General features: G+C 32.8%; 1 protein-coding gene across 9 annotated transcripts in view; it reads left to right on the top strand.

Annotated features, from left to right (window-relative positions):
- Positions 1–17533, top strand: part of PACRG (parkin coregulated) — a 438725-nt gene that overhangs the window by 1100 nt on the left and 420092 nt on the right. The gene's annotated exons all lie outside the window — the stretch shown is intronic.

A 17533-nucleotide genomic window follows, 5' to 3' on the forward strand; every position in this document is an offset into this window, starting at 1 on the left:
TATTCCATTTCTATTTTTTGTGATAGTAAAAATAAATTATTCTCAACACTGGTGGGGAAAACGGTTTGACTGCACACAAATGCTTTGCTACATGCATAATAATTTAAAGAAAAAAAGCTTTAAATTTGGCATGCTACACCAGCTTTTACTACTGAGTAAGCACTTGTCTGGGCATGAGATATTAAATAATAAATGCAGGTTTCAAATTTGTATAATTCACACTCTGGGAGGACCTGACTTACTGTATAGCAACTCATTATGTTAAATGAAGAGTGTTGCTTTCCAGTGTCACATTATTTGTTTTACATAAATGTTGCAAATGTAATACCTTACTCCTAAACCACAACTTTAAAATACCTGAATGAAACAGATCACCTTTAGACCCCTAAGCCAGATTCCTGTATTGCTACACAAAATGAAATTCTGGTTATTGGAATATGTCAGTTGAATTACAATAGTTAAAATTCTTAGAAATAGACTAAAACTTGTGTTTGTTGTAACTGCAGTGGTTTTGCATGTATTTCATGTGAATAGGTGGTCACAGAAGCCCAGATGGCTCACTTATTAGTAATACAGGATATCAATGGCTCATGTATTAGTAATACAGAATATCATAACACTCAAGCTAATTATTTGTTTTATTTCTTCTACACAATATTTATTATTATAATTTTGGTGATTTTTTTCAATGTTTTATTTCTTCAAAGATGTGAAAATTCATCAGATATTTTTTCTGAACCTACATTTATATTCATGTTTATTTTTTTAAAAACCATTGCCTTTCATCTAAAGTCATAATTCTAGAAAATCAAGTATTTCGGTATTCCCAAATGTAACAAATATGCTTACAAGGCTCAAAAAAATTGCATTGATTATGAGGTAGCCTTCATTATAAACAACTTGAGATAAATTATCTTGTTTTCATATATTTAAGGAAACTCCCTTAGTGTGATAATTATGTCTCCTTTGGGATCCTCAAAAGAGGATGAGTCATTCATTCATTTTATTTTGTGGATATCATAATTGTTAGATTACAATACAATGTATGATACACACATTATTCATCCATCCATCCATCCATTCATTCATTCAATCAACAACAGTTTTTTGTTTGTTTGTTTTTCTTTAATCTAAGAGTGTTTCTTTAAGGGTACTTTAGTAAGATAAGTAGACAAGCTTGATCATAGACAGATATGATCACATGGGCCGTGCAAACCGAAATCCTTAAACAGTTATAATCTGTACATGTGACTGCAAACTTATTTACACTATAATGATAAATGTAAATGGCTAGTTTTTTAAATTCCAATGTCAAATGTTGTTCTTCAGTAGTGAGTAGTTCTTTATATCTTTGAAACTGTTGCATTCTATATGGAAACAAGCAATGACAGAAGTCCTGCAATCAGAGAGTAATAGTCAAATTCATTTTATTATATTATTTGACTAAAAAGAATGCTAGGTGATACAGAATTTGAAGATTTCATAGTTTACTTTCCCTTTAAAAGCCTTGTATGTGGTATGATAGAACCCATAACCAGAAACTAGTAATGTAGTGTTGTATTGGGTTCATCTCAACAGCCAGTAAGTGGATGCTTACTGTGCTGATCTACCTTATCATAAAGCTAGTTAAGATGTGGACCTAAGGCTGTGATGAATGAGATATTGACTTGAACTTAAACTTTATATTACAGCATTCCTTTTCAGTAGACTATAGATGTTTTATCATCAAAGCTTAGGGGAATGGGAGAAATAATTTTTTTAAATATTGCTTTACTTATATAGAAACTTTTAAACTTACCAATGCATTCAACACATAGCATTAATGCTCAATATTGATAAATTATATCTTAAAATATTGATTTGGCTGTTTTAACAGTGACTCAGTAACAGCAGCTTGACTAAGATAGAAGTCGTTACTCTCGTGTGTAAGAGTCCAAGTTTGTGGGCAATCCTTGGAGACTGGGCTCTGCTTCCCTGTGAGACAGGTCCAAGGACACAGAAGCCTTGTATATTTTTGCCTTGTATCTCGTAGGCTGATGCCCTGGGTCCAGGTTCACCACCACCAGGATCAAATCCCTACTCTCAAGATGGAGAAAATAAGAAACAGAGTGATTCCTTTTATGGCCATGACCCAGATGCAGCACCCCACTTTCACTCACATCCCACTGGCCAGGCTTTAGTCACAGGCCTATATTTTCCCTTTTTGCAAGAACCTATGAAAGACTGATGCTTGCAGCAATTCTAGGCCCTCCATAGCTATTCCATAGGAAAAGGGCTGAGTATTTTATAACCCCAAAAGGGCATAATCTCCAACACCTACTTCATGCACATGGAGAGAAAAATGGGTAAGGAGCAACCTGTAAGAAGAGGTAGGAAGAATGGAGAGCAAGCAGCATGTCCCAGAAGCTGCACTCATCACTCAAATCCATTGCCAAAACTTAGGCTTGTGACCACATCCAGTTCCAGGAGAGGCTAGGAAATGTAGTCTCTGACTGGTAGCTCTGTGTCTAGCTGAGACTTGAGGTTTTTCATTACTGTTATAAAGGGAAGAAGGGAAATCGGGAGATGATTTAAAGTGTCCGCCATGAGTCCTAATTATTGCAAGTACAGAAAAGGAGATACACAAGTAAAATAATTATAGTACAAATAAATACACAGCTATGGTAAGGCTTATAAACACCTACTCAGGACAATGGAAGTGGACCAAGTGACAATAACTTGATAGAGGCCCTCATTACCGTTTGTCTAGATTTTTACAGTATCATCCAAACTGGTCTCTAGACTACCCACCAATTGGTTGATTGCCTCAGTCAGCTGTCAGTACTGTTCCATTCATACTTTCAGGACAAAGTTCTCCTCTTATCACTGCTGAAAGCTTTTGGAGCTCCTTGGTTCTTACAGAAAAAATTGTGGTTCTGCCACAAAACCACCAAGGCCTTCTGTGGTCTAACCCTATTCTGTGGTTTTAATTTCATCTCCCACTATTCTCATTTGCTTGCACTAAATTAAACTAACCCTTCATTGTTTTGATTTTGCTTATATTGTTCCCTTTGCTTGAATGCCCTTCTACCTACATACGTGCACACACTCTTTCACTCACTGCTACATCCCAGCTCGAGAAAATTCCTGGCACATAGTAGGTGCTATTATTTTTTTGTTTTCGTCAATTAATTAATGAATGACCATGTTTTATACCATGATTAGCAATCATTTTCAGATTAGCACCTTCAAGAAAATGCTAATAGTGTTACATAAATATAAAATATAGGAATGATAATAATATACAAATGTTTTATGCCATTTTTAATGAGCTTCTTATTAAAGTTATACGTGCCCATTGTAAAATTTTAAAGTGTCTTGGCTTAGTAAAGTTTTCTCCTATTTAAGATTACAGAGAAAATTTTAACCTTTTTTCCCCTAGTCCTCTTATAATTTCAGTGTTTTTTTTTAAAGCTTTACTTCATCTTAATTCATTTTGGTTTAAGAAGTGAGGTATAAATTTTTACTTTTTTTTCCCCAGAATGGTCAGAAGGTTGTTACAGTACCTTTTACATATAAACTAAATGATATCAAAGATCTTCCTATTTAACTTAAATGCTCCATCAGTACTATAGGTATACTAATCATTAGTGGCTTTGTATATGCTTTAATATGTGACAGAGCTAGTCATCTCTTATCCATTTTACTTTCCAAGCAACCCTATGTGGAGGCAGGACAGACTTTTTTTCTACTTAGCATATAAATCTCAGACAATTTAATTTTTGGTTGTTGTGGGTCACTTATTAAATGGCAGAGCAAAGAATGGATGTTGTATTACTAGATTTTTCTAACTCAGAGCAGTTGCCTCTTGATCACTTTTTTTAGACTTTGGTTGATGCCTAATATGCGAATAGAAAATGCATGTGTATCATTCGATAAATATTAAGTCAAATGCTCTCATGTACCTAGCACCCAGAACAAGAATTGCCAACACCACAAAACTCCTTCAGGACCTGTCTAGTCACTGCCCAAATACACCCTAAGCTAACTTTATCCTGACTTCAGTCAACAGATATGTGCTTATATTCATGGAATCATAAAATATGTAGTTGTTTTATGTCTGGTGTCTGGGATCACCATTGTATTTGTGAAATTCATCCACATTACTGCATACGATTATAGATCCTTCATACTTACTCCTTTATACTATTTTTGTGTGGGAATATAACATAATTTGATTCCTTCCTCTGTTGATGAGTATTTGTGTGATTTCTAGGATAAGACTATTACAAATAGTGCTACCAAGAAAATTCTAGAACTTTTTTACAAACTTAAGATACAGTTGATGTATAATATTATATGTTTCAGATGTACAACATAGTGATTCACAAGTTTTAAAGGTTATTCTTCATTTATAGTTATTATAAAATATTGGCTATATTTGCTGTGCTGTAAAAATATATCCTTGTAGCTTATTTATTTTGTACATAGTAGATTGTACCTCTTTATCCCCTAATCCTATCTTGCCCCTCCCTGCTTCACTCTCCCCACTAGTAACTTAGTTTGTTCTCTGTATCTATGAGTCTGGTTCTTTTTTGTTATATTCACTCATTTGTTTTACTTTTTTGATTTCATGTATAAGTGATAACAGATGGTACTTGTCTTTCTCTGTCAGACTTTTTTCACTAAGCATAATACTCTCTAAGTCCATTCACGTTGTTGCAAATGACAAAATTTCATTCTTTTTATGGCTGAGTAGTATTTCGTGTGTGTGTGTGTGTGTGTGTATAAAATTTCATTATGTGTGTATATATATAATACCACATCTTCTTTATCCACTCATCTTTTGATGGACACTCAGGTTGCTTCCATATGTTGGTTATTGTAAATAATAATGTTGCTAATAATGTTGAGCTGCATGTATCTTTTTGAACTAGTGTTTTCATTTTCGTTGGATATATACCCAGAAGTGGAATTTCTGAATCATATGGTGGTCCTATTTTTAGCTTTTTAAGCAATCTCCATATTGTATTCCATAGTGGCTGCACCAATTCACATTCCCACCAAGAGTGTACAAGTATTCCATTTCCCATCATATTTGCCAGTATTTGTTATTCGTGGTCTTTTTGATGATAACCATTCTGACAGGTGTGAGGTAATATCTTACTGTGGTTTTGATTTGCATTTCCCTGATGATTAGTGATGCTGAATGTCTTTTCATATGCCTGTTGGTCATCTGTATATATGTCTTCTTTGGAAAAATATCTATTCAGTTCTTCTGCCCATTTTTTAATCCAGTAAATTTGCTAAAAAAATAAAAAATAAAAACATTGCTAAACCTATGTTAAACAGCATACTGCCTGTATTTTCTTACAGGAATTTTCTGGTTTCTGGTCTTACATTTAAGTCTTTAATCCATTTTAAATTTATTTTTACACAGTATGAGAAAATGTTCTAATTTCATTGTTTTACGTGTAGCTCTCCAGTTTTCCCAGCATCACTTATTGAAGAGACTGTCTTTTCTCCATTGTATATCTTGCATCCTTTGTGGTAGATTAATTGGCCATAAGTGCATGGGTTTATTTCTGGGCTCTCTATTCTTTTCCATGGATCTATGTGTCTCTTTTCTTTCCCCAGTACCATACTATTTTCATTACTGTGGCTTTGTAGTATAGTTGGAGGTCTAGAGCATAAGACCTCCAACTCTGTTCTTCTTTTCTAGTACATCTTTAGTAGAGAACTATATGTATGAATGTCCGAGTATGAATACCTTAAAACCGCTGGGTTCTAGGGTATGCATATTTTGTTTTAATAACTATATCAAAGCCATTTTCAAAATCGAGTTTTCAATCAATTTAAGCTCCTGTCAGCTCTGTATGAAAGTGCCCTTTGTGCTATAGTATTGTTGATAATTACTATATTCTTTATTTTGCATTTTATGTGTTCTAGTGAATGTATGTTATCTCACTGTGGATCTAATATTCATTTTTATTGTGACTAATGGGGTTAAAAACTTTAAAAAATATGTATTGGCCATTTGATTCTCTTCTGTGAAGTGCCTTTCAAGACTTTTACCTGTTTTTCTTTTGGCTTGATTAGGTTTATTTATTTGTAGTCCTTCTTATTTTTCGTACTTTAGTATTTGTCAAATACATGAATTGCAAATATAATTTTCCACTCTGTGACTGTCCTTTCCGTTCTCTTAATGGTGACTTTCATCCCTCTCTTTTTAAAATATATATTTGTGAGAAAAAAGATCTCAAACATTTTATTTATGTATTTATTTATAATGTTTTCATCAACCAATTTTAATAGGCTGACAATGAGATACATCTATATTAAAATAATCGGCTTTGAAAATAAATTGGAGTGATCAGAAATAAAATAGAACAAACAATAGTGAAACAGTGAAGTAAAATGTAATTTAAGTAGAAAGCTTGAGCTAAAGAAAAGGAGAATCAATTTTTCCATTCATAAGGGTCAGTATATTTATTGATCGATGTTCAAATTTCATTCTGAGTTTCTTGGCATCTGTTGCCGAAAGGGGAACATTATACACTTCTCATTATCACAAAAGAGGTAGCCTATCAGTTCCTATAGGGAATTCAAGCTTTCTCTGCACTGAGTTCTCAGAGAAATTGATCCTATAGCATTTTAAATACATGCAACACACCATGTCTACGTTCTTATTTCTTACAAGAAATACAGTTGCAAATTTCATCCACAAAAGACTTCAGTAAAGATCAGATAGGTGATATTAAATCCTATCTTGAGGAACTGGATTCTACATGAGGTTAAATTCACATAGTACCTGTATGTAGGCTTTTGGTGGTCCAGTGTGATCCAAGGACAGAACTGACAGTTCCTACAGGAGAATGTAGATTTATTTTAAGTCTGATGTTTTCAGTTCATTTTGTGACAGGAGCAAGATGGCTTCTGTTTTTATAGGATGTCAGAGGGGAAGTGTGTGATGCTACCAGAACACAGAGCCAAAGACCTGAAAGAGGCTAAGTCTGGGAAGGCTTCCCAAAGGGAATTTTTGTTTGGTGAAATACAAAAAATGAGAGGGACTGGGGAATAGTTAGTAGTAATGGGAAAAGGCCCAGAGACAAAACAGACCAGGCTTCCTGTTCATTCAGTATTCAATTCTATTTTCTGCTTTCTGTGCCAAAAAGGATTAATTTGTAAATTCTATTCATTATATACATGTTTAAAATTCTTTAATTATATATATTTTTATAGAACTTACATATATAAATGAAGTATATTTATGTTCTTTATGGAGAATATATGTGCATAATACACATATGATTATATGGTTAACATGTTTAGTTTGTATTGTGTGTAATTATAACATTTTAATGAAGTTTTATGGATTCCTCCTAACTTCCTAATATTTTACATGTCATTGCAAACTGCTCTCGAGCATTTAAAAAAACTTCATAAAGTTCTGTTCTCTGAATGTGCCATAATTTACCTAGTCATTCACTCAGGTTGCTTTCAGTTTTTTGCTATTATATATAATGTATATATAATGGCATTATATATAATGTCAAAATGAATATTTTTATATAATTTTGCTCCATATCTTAAAATATCTCTTTGAAATATAATTTCTGAAGTAGAAAGTAGAACTACTGAATCAGAGATCTTCAGAATCTAAAGACTCAGATGAAGATTTGATCTATACCACCCCTGCAATGCTTGACTTTGCCTGTTCTCTCTCCTATGGCCTCAGGCACTAGTCCCCCAGCCCTCCCTGCCATCCACCCTATCCACCTACTAAGTGTTGAGAGGATTAATATCTCAGCACCTCTGAAAACCATTCATGATATATATTATAAAAGGGTTGGAAACATCTAAGGCTGTGGTTCATAGGTTGCAAATTTTAATCACCTGGGGAGCTTAAAAAATGATTCCTCGGTCATCCTCCAAGATTCTGATTTAATTATTCTAGTTATGTCTGGAGTTGATTTAATTAGCGTTTAATAAAGGTTAAGAATATTTAGTGACATAGCATTATGCTATTCAGTTTTTCCAAAGACATTTAAATTTTTTATTGATTTATTTTATTTTATTCTTTTTTTTTAAATGGAAAGACTGGCGATTGAACCCAGGACCTCATGCATGCTAAGCATGTGCTCTACCCACCCCCACCAAAGACATTTATTAAGCAATGTTCTATTCCCTGCTGATTTATATTATTATTTGTTTTATATTATAATTATACATAATACTCAGATATTTCAGAGGAAATTTTTACCAATATAACACAATTTAAAGTACTATAATTCAGTAATATGTTTAGAAACTGGTGAAGCTAATCTCTCCTGTTAAGTCATATCCATAATAACAAATTTAAATTTTAACATTTTACCAGTTTAATATTCCAGATGACATTTTAATAATATACAAAACTGAAATATCCCTTTAAAATTAAAAGGATCATATAAATCACTTGGAAAAATAGTCATATTTTAATAGTGTCTTCACTTGTAGTAGTATATTTTATCATTTCATGCTTGTAAGTTTGTTTTACTAAGTATACTTATATTTATTTTATATCCAGCCTCTTTTAATCTAATAAAGTTCCCACTGAATTGCATATGTTTTCTTTTGATAATGTTTTTCTACATTTTGAACAATATAAATATATAAGTATAGGAAATAATATAATAGGCATGTGTTCATCTAGTTTTTATAAAGAATTTTTTTGTTCTAATAACATCATATACTTTTAAACACACCTTTAGTTTTATGGGAAAATAAATAAATCCTTACTAAAGGAAACTAATGCCTTCTCCATTCCTCCATCCTTCCATCCCCAGAGATAACCAAGATCCTGAAGTTTGTGTATATCACTCCCAGATATAAGTAGTGCATATATATGCATCCGTATGTTTTATTACTGTGTGTGTATGTGTATGATTAAAGTTTGGACATTGTTCTTCAGGTTGCCTTTTCACCTGAGTTATCCTGCACATGTTTCTATAATGCCTTTGAGCTCATATTCAGTTCATAAATAAGAGAATAATATCAGTGTAAGTGAAAGTTAATATGTAATCTTCCTCATGTTGTTAATTTTTTGTGCCACCAAATAAAAGCAGCTAAGTGAAAAGTATACTAACAGCTGCATACAGCATGATGACAGAGCACTACAAGTAATGCTGCCAGTACCCATTTCTCCTGGTTCTGTTTGTGCACTTGCTCTTAGAAGTGCTTACAGTGAGGCAAGCTCCATCTTTGTACATCCTTGCAGAACCTCCTTCCATCATTTTCTTTAAAGGCAGAGCACTATATTTACTCCAGAATTTCATTTCCAAAGGTTAGAAATTTAATATTTTTAAGTGTGCTAATACATTTTTAATAGAATGATTACTAAATTCTCTGGTTACAAAGTTGCATAGGTTTTTATGGATTTCTTAAACAATTTCCTCATAATTTTCCCTCAGATACATTGCTATTTCTAGTAAGCCACTTTGTAGAACAGTTGATTTTCCAGGAATGCATGCCCTGTTAAAGCAGAAACACTTGTAAGAACTTTGTTTACCTGGTGTATCATACTCCATCGCATGAACAAGCCAGTTTGTTTATTTATTCTCTTACTGAGGGACTGTTAGGTTTCTGCACTGCAACACCTCATTATCCTTGTGTAGGACTCCCTGTGCATGTATGCCAAAGTTCACTAGATGTGGAATTGTTGATAATGAGGTATAGCTTCAGCTTCAGTTTTAATAGTTTGACAAATTTCTTTCCAAAGTTTTATATGCATATATATAAATAAATATATATATATAAATACATATGTATATAGTTACCAAAAGCTGTTTCCCAAGTCCTAATCATTTGGTGATATCAGATTAAAATGATGCCAGTCTGAAGGGTATGAAATTATATATTGTTTTAATTTTGCATTTCCCTGATAACTAGCGATGCATTTTCTTTTCATAGTTAGTCATATGAGTATTTTTCTCTGTGGTGTGCCTGTTCCTGGCCTTGTTTTGTTTTTCCTGTAGAGTTGTCTGTCCTTTTCTTATTGATGTATAAATGTTCTTTATATACTCTGCACATGTGCATATTCTACATATGGACCCAGCATACTTTCTCCTAGCCTGTGACTTGTCATTATATTTATTTTTTGCATTTTCTTTGATAAACAGAAATTGTAAATTTTAAGTATTTATGTCTATCAAGTTTTCCCATTATGGTTGGTATATTTTGTGTGTAGTTTCAGAAATATTTTTTTAATTCTGGTATATTGTTTTCTTTCATATGTTTTGTTTTTATGATGTTATATATAGATTATTATTTAGTCACTAATTCATTTTTTGAGTTGAGAAGTAAGGCTTTGATTTGATCCATTCCATATAGAGAGCTACCTATTTATAAATAGTACCATTCATAGTCATTGGTGACTCTCTAGTCTGTCTCATTAGTCTATTAATCTATCACTAAGACAGCATCACACTGTCTTAATTGTTGTAGCTTTATAAATCTTGACATTTGGTCAGGTGAGTATTCTAAATTTGTTTTCATCCTATTTGACATTCATAATGTCTTACTACCCGTAAGGGTTTTAGAACAAATTGTCCAGTCTTATGAAAATCCATTTTGGGATTTTGATTAGAATTATATAGAATGTACAGGATAATTTGGGGACAATAGTAATTTATTAATTTGCTAAGGGTTTTTGAAAAAAGAAGTTAGTAGTATTGAATTTTATCAAAGATATTTCCTACATTTATTGAGATGATCATAAGGTTTTTCTCCTTTAGTCTGTTATTGTTAATATAATGTTAATAATATCTGGTATCTAATATTAAATCATCCTTACATTCTTGTACATTAGTTAATCATGAAGTGTTTAGCTTAAAAAACAAGTATACATTATTGGCATTTCTTTCATTCATCAGGGAGCAAAATCCTTCCCAGTAATTCACAATAAGGCCCTTGTATCTCATCATCCAAAACTAGGTATTAATGCCATAGTAGTGTCTTAAGTCAGGCTGCCATAGCAGAATACCACAAACCAGGGGTTTACACATGGAAATTTGCCTCTCAGAATTCTCAAGGCTGGGCAGTCCAAGATCGAAGTGCTGGCCAATTCAGTTCTCAGTGAGAGTCCCCTTCCGGCTTGCAGATGGTAGGACTTCCCACAGCGTCCTCACGTGTTCTTTACTCTGTGCATAACCTAACTGAACCCTAATTGTCTCTCGAAGGCCCCATTTCTAAATACCATCACCTTAGGGATTAAGGCTTCAGCATATGAATTCAGGGACACAAATATTCAGTCAGTAACAGGTAAGGAGACAGGATTGCTAGGTTTCACTCGTCCTCTGGGGCTTTAGGAGGGACCTGCCTTCCTGGAGTTCTTTGCTGCTTGAGCAAAATGATGTTTCTATAAACTAAAGCTAAAACTTTCCTTTAGGAAGAAAACTAAATATACATACTACAGTTTCATTCTACAAAAGATAATTTATTGGCTTTTAGTATGTTTTCCTTTTACTATTGTATTTTTGAGAAATTATTTTAATTATAAAAGGGGAAAATTCTTGTGTGGACTTTTAAGAAAATACCTAAAAGAGGAAAAAATTAAGTATCAAATCCCTTTCACTAGAGTTTATCACCTCGAATTATTCCTGAAAAGCATCATTACATGCTTTTGTGTAAAACTGGAGCCATCATGTCATACATACATTAATATATTTAAAATTGTACTGTCTGCTTTTATATTCTCATTGCTAATTTATTCCTTTTATTCTTGATAGGTTTGCTTAAGGTTTATTTTCCTCTTTTTGTTTCTCTCTTCATATACTATACTCTGAATTAATGTACTGATTCTTCTAGTTTTGACAAGATTTCTTATTTCTACTCCTACATTTTTGTTCTCTTGTTCTCCTTTATTAAAAAAATTAGAGTTTTTGATTGGAATATTTATTTCATGTCTTTCTTTTAAAACACCTTTATTTTTGACAGATATTATTAGTCTTGTTATTAAAAAAGATAATTTTATTTTTGCTTTCCACTTATATAGAGTTGTTATTTATGAGGGATTATTTCCCCCATTAATTGGGGCTTTTTGATCATGTTTTAATCATGATTTTCTAATTAATAGATTTGTTGATCGATGGTTATATAATTTGGTTTCTAAAGTTTTATCCGCTTGGAATTTATTAAAGTTATTGGCCTAGAATAGGCCATTTTTTAGAAATGTTCTATGGAAACTTGGAAAAAGACATTTTTGTCTGTATTTATTTTGGATTGTTAATTCCAGATAATTTGTCTTAGAGCAGAAGATTACAAAGAACATCTGCATAAAAGTATTGTTACTGCTTAATGTTATATTATGAAGGATAAAGATTAGGTCCATCTTAAACAAATATGAAATAGGCAAATAAGTTTTGGTATTTCTCTCTACTTATTGTCTATATTTCTACTTAATAGTCTATAAGTTAGTAATTTCCCCTAGGTTATCTAAATTGAAGATTTTAAAAACATAACTAACTACTGAAAATCCATTTATATTATTAAATGTCCATGACTCTTGTGATTTTGATCAGTAAGGAGAAAAATACAAAAGAAAACAAGTTACAAACACAAATCAGGAAATAATGAAGAAAATGACATCAAGATGTGTTCCTTTGCTTCTTCTTAACCATGTCAGAAGACCTATCAAATTCCTGGTTTAGGAGTTCTGATAATGACCTAACCATGGGTAACAATCTTTACTCACACTCACTTAGGGACCCAGAATACTAGAACCTGTCTATAGTATTTCAGTTATTTTATTTTATCGAAAATATATATTTATATTTTCAGCATATATGTTGCATATTAATGCCCTTAAAATGAAATTTAAAAAAAAAGGATTAAGGAAGACCTATTAGTTTTGCTTCTACTTAATAAGAATTGACTTAAAAATGCATCTATAAGCAAAGTCAATCTAGAGCAGTGCCAGTCACAACCCTGCTGAACCAGACTCTACTTCCGCTGTGCTTATAGCTCCCATAAAGTACAATTTTGAATCAGACCTAAAATAAATGTGATAAATACTTTATTTTGAACAAAATAAAAATTTCGAACATCCCCCACCCCAAAAAATCCATCTATCACACTCAAGGGGTTGTGGCGGGTTTTACAGACACATCATTGATCAGACAGTGACCATATATTGGTGCAAAGTGTACTAAAGTTTGATACAAAAGGTGACCATTGATTTTGTGGGACCTAGCAGGTGAGGCAACAGAGATTCAGGTTTAATATCTGGGTTACAAAAATTGAAACTCTAAAGAATGAATAAGGTAATTCAGTTAGTCTGTGGTAGAGAAGAAGTATTATGTTCAGGGAGAGGCTTACTTTTAAGTTTTCCACATACATTTAAGGATCATAGCCTAAATGAACATTTCAGATATCATTATCCTTGAATTTGCTTATTTACCAAATGTACTATCATTTAGGAAAAAGCATTTGAGTTGATCATATTACAGAGAATAATTGTGTTGTAAAAATAATAATTTATATTTTAGAAGTATCCTCCTAAACCAATTCAAGTTAAAGTCATTGATGTAGCGTAGGCTAGAAAAAGTAAGATTAGAAAAAATATGATTATATAATAAATGTCAGCTAAAATAATGAGTACAAGATGGATCATGGAAGACTACTTTTCTTTTGTGGTTTTTACTTACAACAGAATCCATAGAGAAATATATTTCACAGATTGTCTTTCTAAATCACAGTACCTCTGAATAAATGGTCCCTGAGACAAACAGGAAATCCTTTACCAGATCTTCTGTGTTCTGCACTTTGTCTTAAAAAAAAACAGTTGTTTTACATGATAAAACTATAACTTTATTTCAAAATTGAGCAAAATCATTATTTTCACATGAACTTAAAATAGTATTTGGATTTAAACCTCTACTATAATTCAGTGTATTTTAGAGTTTATGTAATATAGTGATTATTGACCCAGAGCAGTTACAGTTGTATAAAATAAATATTCATACTTTTAAGCAATAATGAAAGCTACCTCTGTGTAGGCTTTATTTCCCTTTGGAATTTCTTGAGTAAATGATGTATCCTATTTACTCATGATTACACTAGATGATACAAACATTCACAGGGGTTTATACACACATAATTATCTTCTGTCATTTTTAGGAGTAAATAATGAAAATATTTTAGAAGAAATTTATCAAATGTAGCTTTTATAAGATGAAGTGTGAAGTTTAAATGGCCAGTATCTTATAATTATTTGTCCCTGTGCTCTCAACACTTTACACAGTGTTCTAGACATCAGAGAGTCTCAGTAACTTCTTGATTGTTTAATCATAACTTATTTTGTGGAAGTAATTCTACTGTGAATGCTTATCTACATCTGTTATACATTTCTTTCATATTCATCACTTACAGTAAAAAATAGATGATTTATTGACAAAGAACTTATAGGTAAAAAGACCTTCTCTAAGTCACATTTGGCTGTTTATACGAGTAGAGCCTAATTTGAATTGATTTGAAACTTGTCAACACTTGATACTTTGATAAAAATCACAACAATGGTGTTTTAGATTAAGACCTTGAAAACCAAAGGAATCAAAAACCTTGGGAGGATCTCAAAGGCCTGAATCAGCACCAGTGTATTGGGTGTATTGGACATGACTGAAATACCTCCTGTGACTTACACAGCACAAGCACCAGGTGTATCCAGAGTTAACACTGGCAAACCCAGAATCAACCAGACTGATTCAGCCAGGGTAGGACTTAAGGTGAGACAGACATGGGAGACAGCTTAACAGGATTCAGCAATGTTTGAGTTAAAATCCAAACCTATGGTCCCAAAGTGAACCAAGAGCCAGCTATAGATAGATAGATAGATAGATAGATAGATAGATAGATAGATACATACATACATACATACATACATACATACATACATATATAGATACATATATAGTAACAAGAGGCAGGAGGCTCAGAGGAAAAAAAAAAAAGGACACTGAAGCACTTAGTCTCCTATTAGGGGAAGCACAGGCTCACCCTCTGGGGATGGTGGAGAGCATTCTGAGTACAGGTGCTAAACAGGCTAAAAGCGTGTGTCTTTATAACTTTTTCTATTCTGGGAAATAATTGGTGACTTGTTAATTTTACTCTGCTTTGAAACTATAGATCTCACCTCCATCCCTGTTCAGTCACCCACAAGTAATTTAGCAACATTTGTAAGTCACGAAAGTAGGTTGGAGTGAATCTGCTGAAATATATTAAAATATTGGAAAACAAACTCAGAACTTATTCAGCTTACGGTGAAGAACCATATAATCTCCTTTGCATTGTCAATGTTTTTTCAGAAGAAGATTATTTCTTTAAAGTATCAATCTGATTCATGCACAGGGTTGATAGATAAAGTTGTGAGACTAGCTTGTCAGGGCTTATCAACCCCAGCCTACGCCTGCTCCCACCATCCCACCCCAGGCCACATTCCTTCAGTTCTACCTCTTTTAGTATTTCTTATTTTAAATATTTTAATACAGTTATTTCAAATCTGTAAATAATATGCTTGCACTACTATATCTTTTCTTAAAGAGTTGAATTGAGGTACTAACAATAAACTACAAAAAGTATAGAAGTGAATACGTTTTGGCATACATATACAACTGTGAAGCCGTCACAGCAATCAAAATAATGAACGTGTCCATCACCCCCAAGTTTCCTGTGCCTCTTTGTAATCCCTCCGTCTCTCTCCTATCTCTGTTTTCTGTTACTGTAGATGAGCTTGATGTTTCTAGAATTTTATATAAATAGAATTATATAGAAATATACTCTTTATTTTCCCAGATTCTTTTTCAGTCAGCATAATTATTTTGAGATGCCTCCATGTTGTTGTGTGTATTGATGTTACATTCCTTTTATTGCTAAAATATTCCATTCATATGAATGTAGCACAGTTTGTTTAAGCACTCACTGTTGGTGACCAGTGTCCAGTGTATGGCTGTTAAAAACAGCCACGATGAATGTACAAGTGTTTGTACAAGTAGGTGTTTATCTCTCTTGGTTAATTCTTGGTTAAATACCTAAGAGTGGATTAGCTGTACCAACTGTCAAGAAGTAGAGAGGATCAAAACCACATCATGTCAGCCTTACTCCCAGCTGGTACATGAAGTTATTAATGGAATGATAAGTTCATCCTTATCATCTTTGAGACGTTTGGAAGTTCACAGAGTATGTATAAGACTGCTTATTATATGAAGGTTGTACTCTTAGGCCTACAGTACATAGAATAAAAGAAAAAAATCATTATTTCTTATTTTAATAAGTGTAAACTATATCACTGTCTACAGCACCGTTATCATAGTCTGAAAACATCCATCATGATTTATATATGATATTAAGTATATAGTTATTATATGAGCTTTATTGAAGTATCGTTACATTAGATTATGAAAACAAAGTCTTCATAATTTTCTCTACTAAATATATTTATGTCCCCATTCGCTGTCTCCACTACAGGTTACCCAGCAGATATTAATATTTAGGACTTCTCATTAAAAACTCTGGTAGTCAGTACTGTAACATTTTGCTTCATTTGTTGAGATTTATTTATTCCTTGTACATAAAACTCAAATTTATATCTGCCTTCCTTCATTTTCCTTCAAAGATATCTTAGGAATCCTTCACATTTTGTGAGGAACCATAAATTTATTTCAGCCTAGGGCCAGCAGCTAGCTTTCATGCTGACCTAGATGCATATATGCAATTTAGTCAGTGAATTTTGCAAATTTGAACTATAGAACATTAAGCTGGAATAATGAACCAATAAAAATTTTTATAGCATTCAGAAAAATTATTTCTTAGACGTTCACACTGTCATTTTACTCATTAAAATTATTCTAGGATCATAAGTTAGATCATGAATTCCTGAGCCTTGAAAATAATCAACAGATCTTTTCTGGGGATCAAATGATTTGACCCAACTGCAAGATAACAAAATCTCGTTGCAGAAAGCTAGACCAGGCATTTGTAACTAAATTATCCATCTTCAACCAATAGAGTAAAATTCTTGAAAAATCTTCCGTGTGGCATCTGTAATGCTCTTCACATGTTAAATACTACATTTTGCCGCAATTAAAGTTATTATCTTCATATAGTTCCTGTCAGTGTTTAACATTGGTTTTAAACTTGCAAAGCCTCAAATGCTTCGTCAGCAGATGGAAAGACTGCTACAACTTCAGAGGGTTTTCATGGAGATTAAATGAAATACTGCAGTGAAACAGACACATACTCAGTGACATGAGAATCAAATGTAGTAAGTCTCAGGAGATGGTGGTTTTCAGTTTTTTCCCAAATCTGCTAACATGTAATTGGCCTGTTCTATAACCCAGACCTTTAAGGATTTTAATAGGATTCTAATCTCCTTGATGATTTAGCCACTCATGGTAGTGAGTTATGTGCTCAGGAAGGCTTATTAATGCCTAGAAGTCACTGACATACTATTTCCTGTTTGCCTAATCGCTTCATTGGCCTTTACCTTATTTTACAAATGCACTTAATTCAGTGAGGAAGA

The sequence above is a fragment of the Vicugna pacos genome, chromosome 8 (assembly GCF_048564905.1).
Source record: "Vicugna pacos chromosome 8, VicPac4, whole genome shotgun sequence".
NCBI classification, from domain to species: domain Eukaryota; kingdom Metazoa; phylum Chordata; class Mammalia; order Artiodactyla; family Camelidae; genus Vicugna; species Vicugna pacos.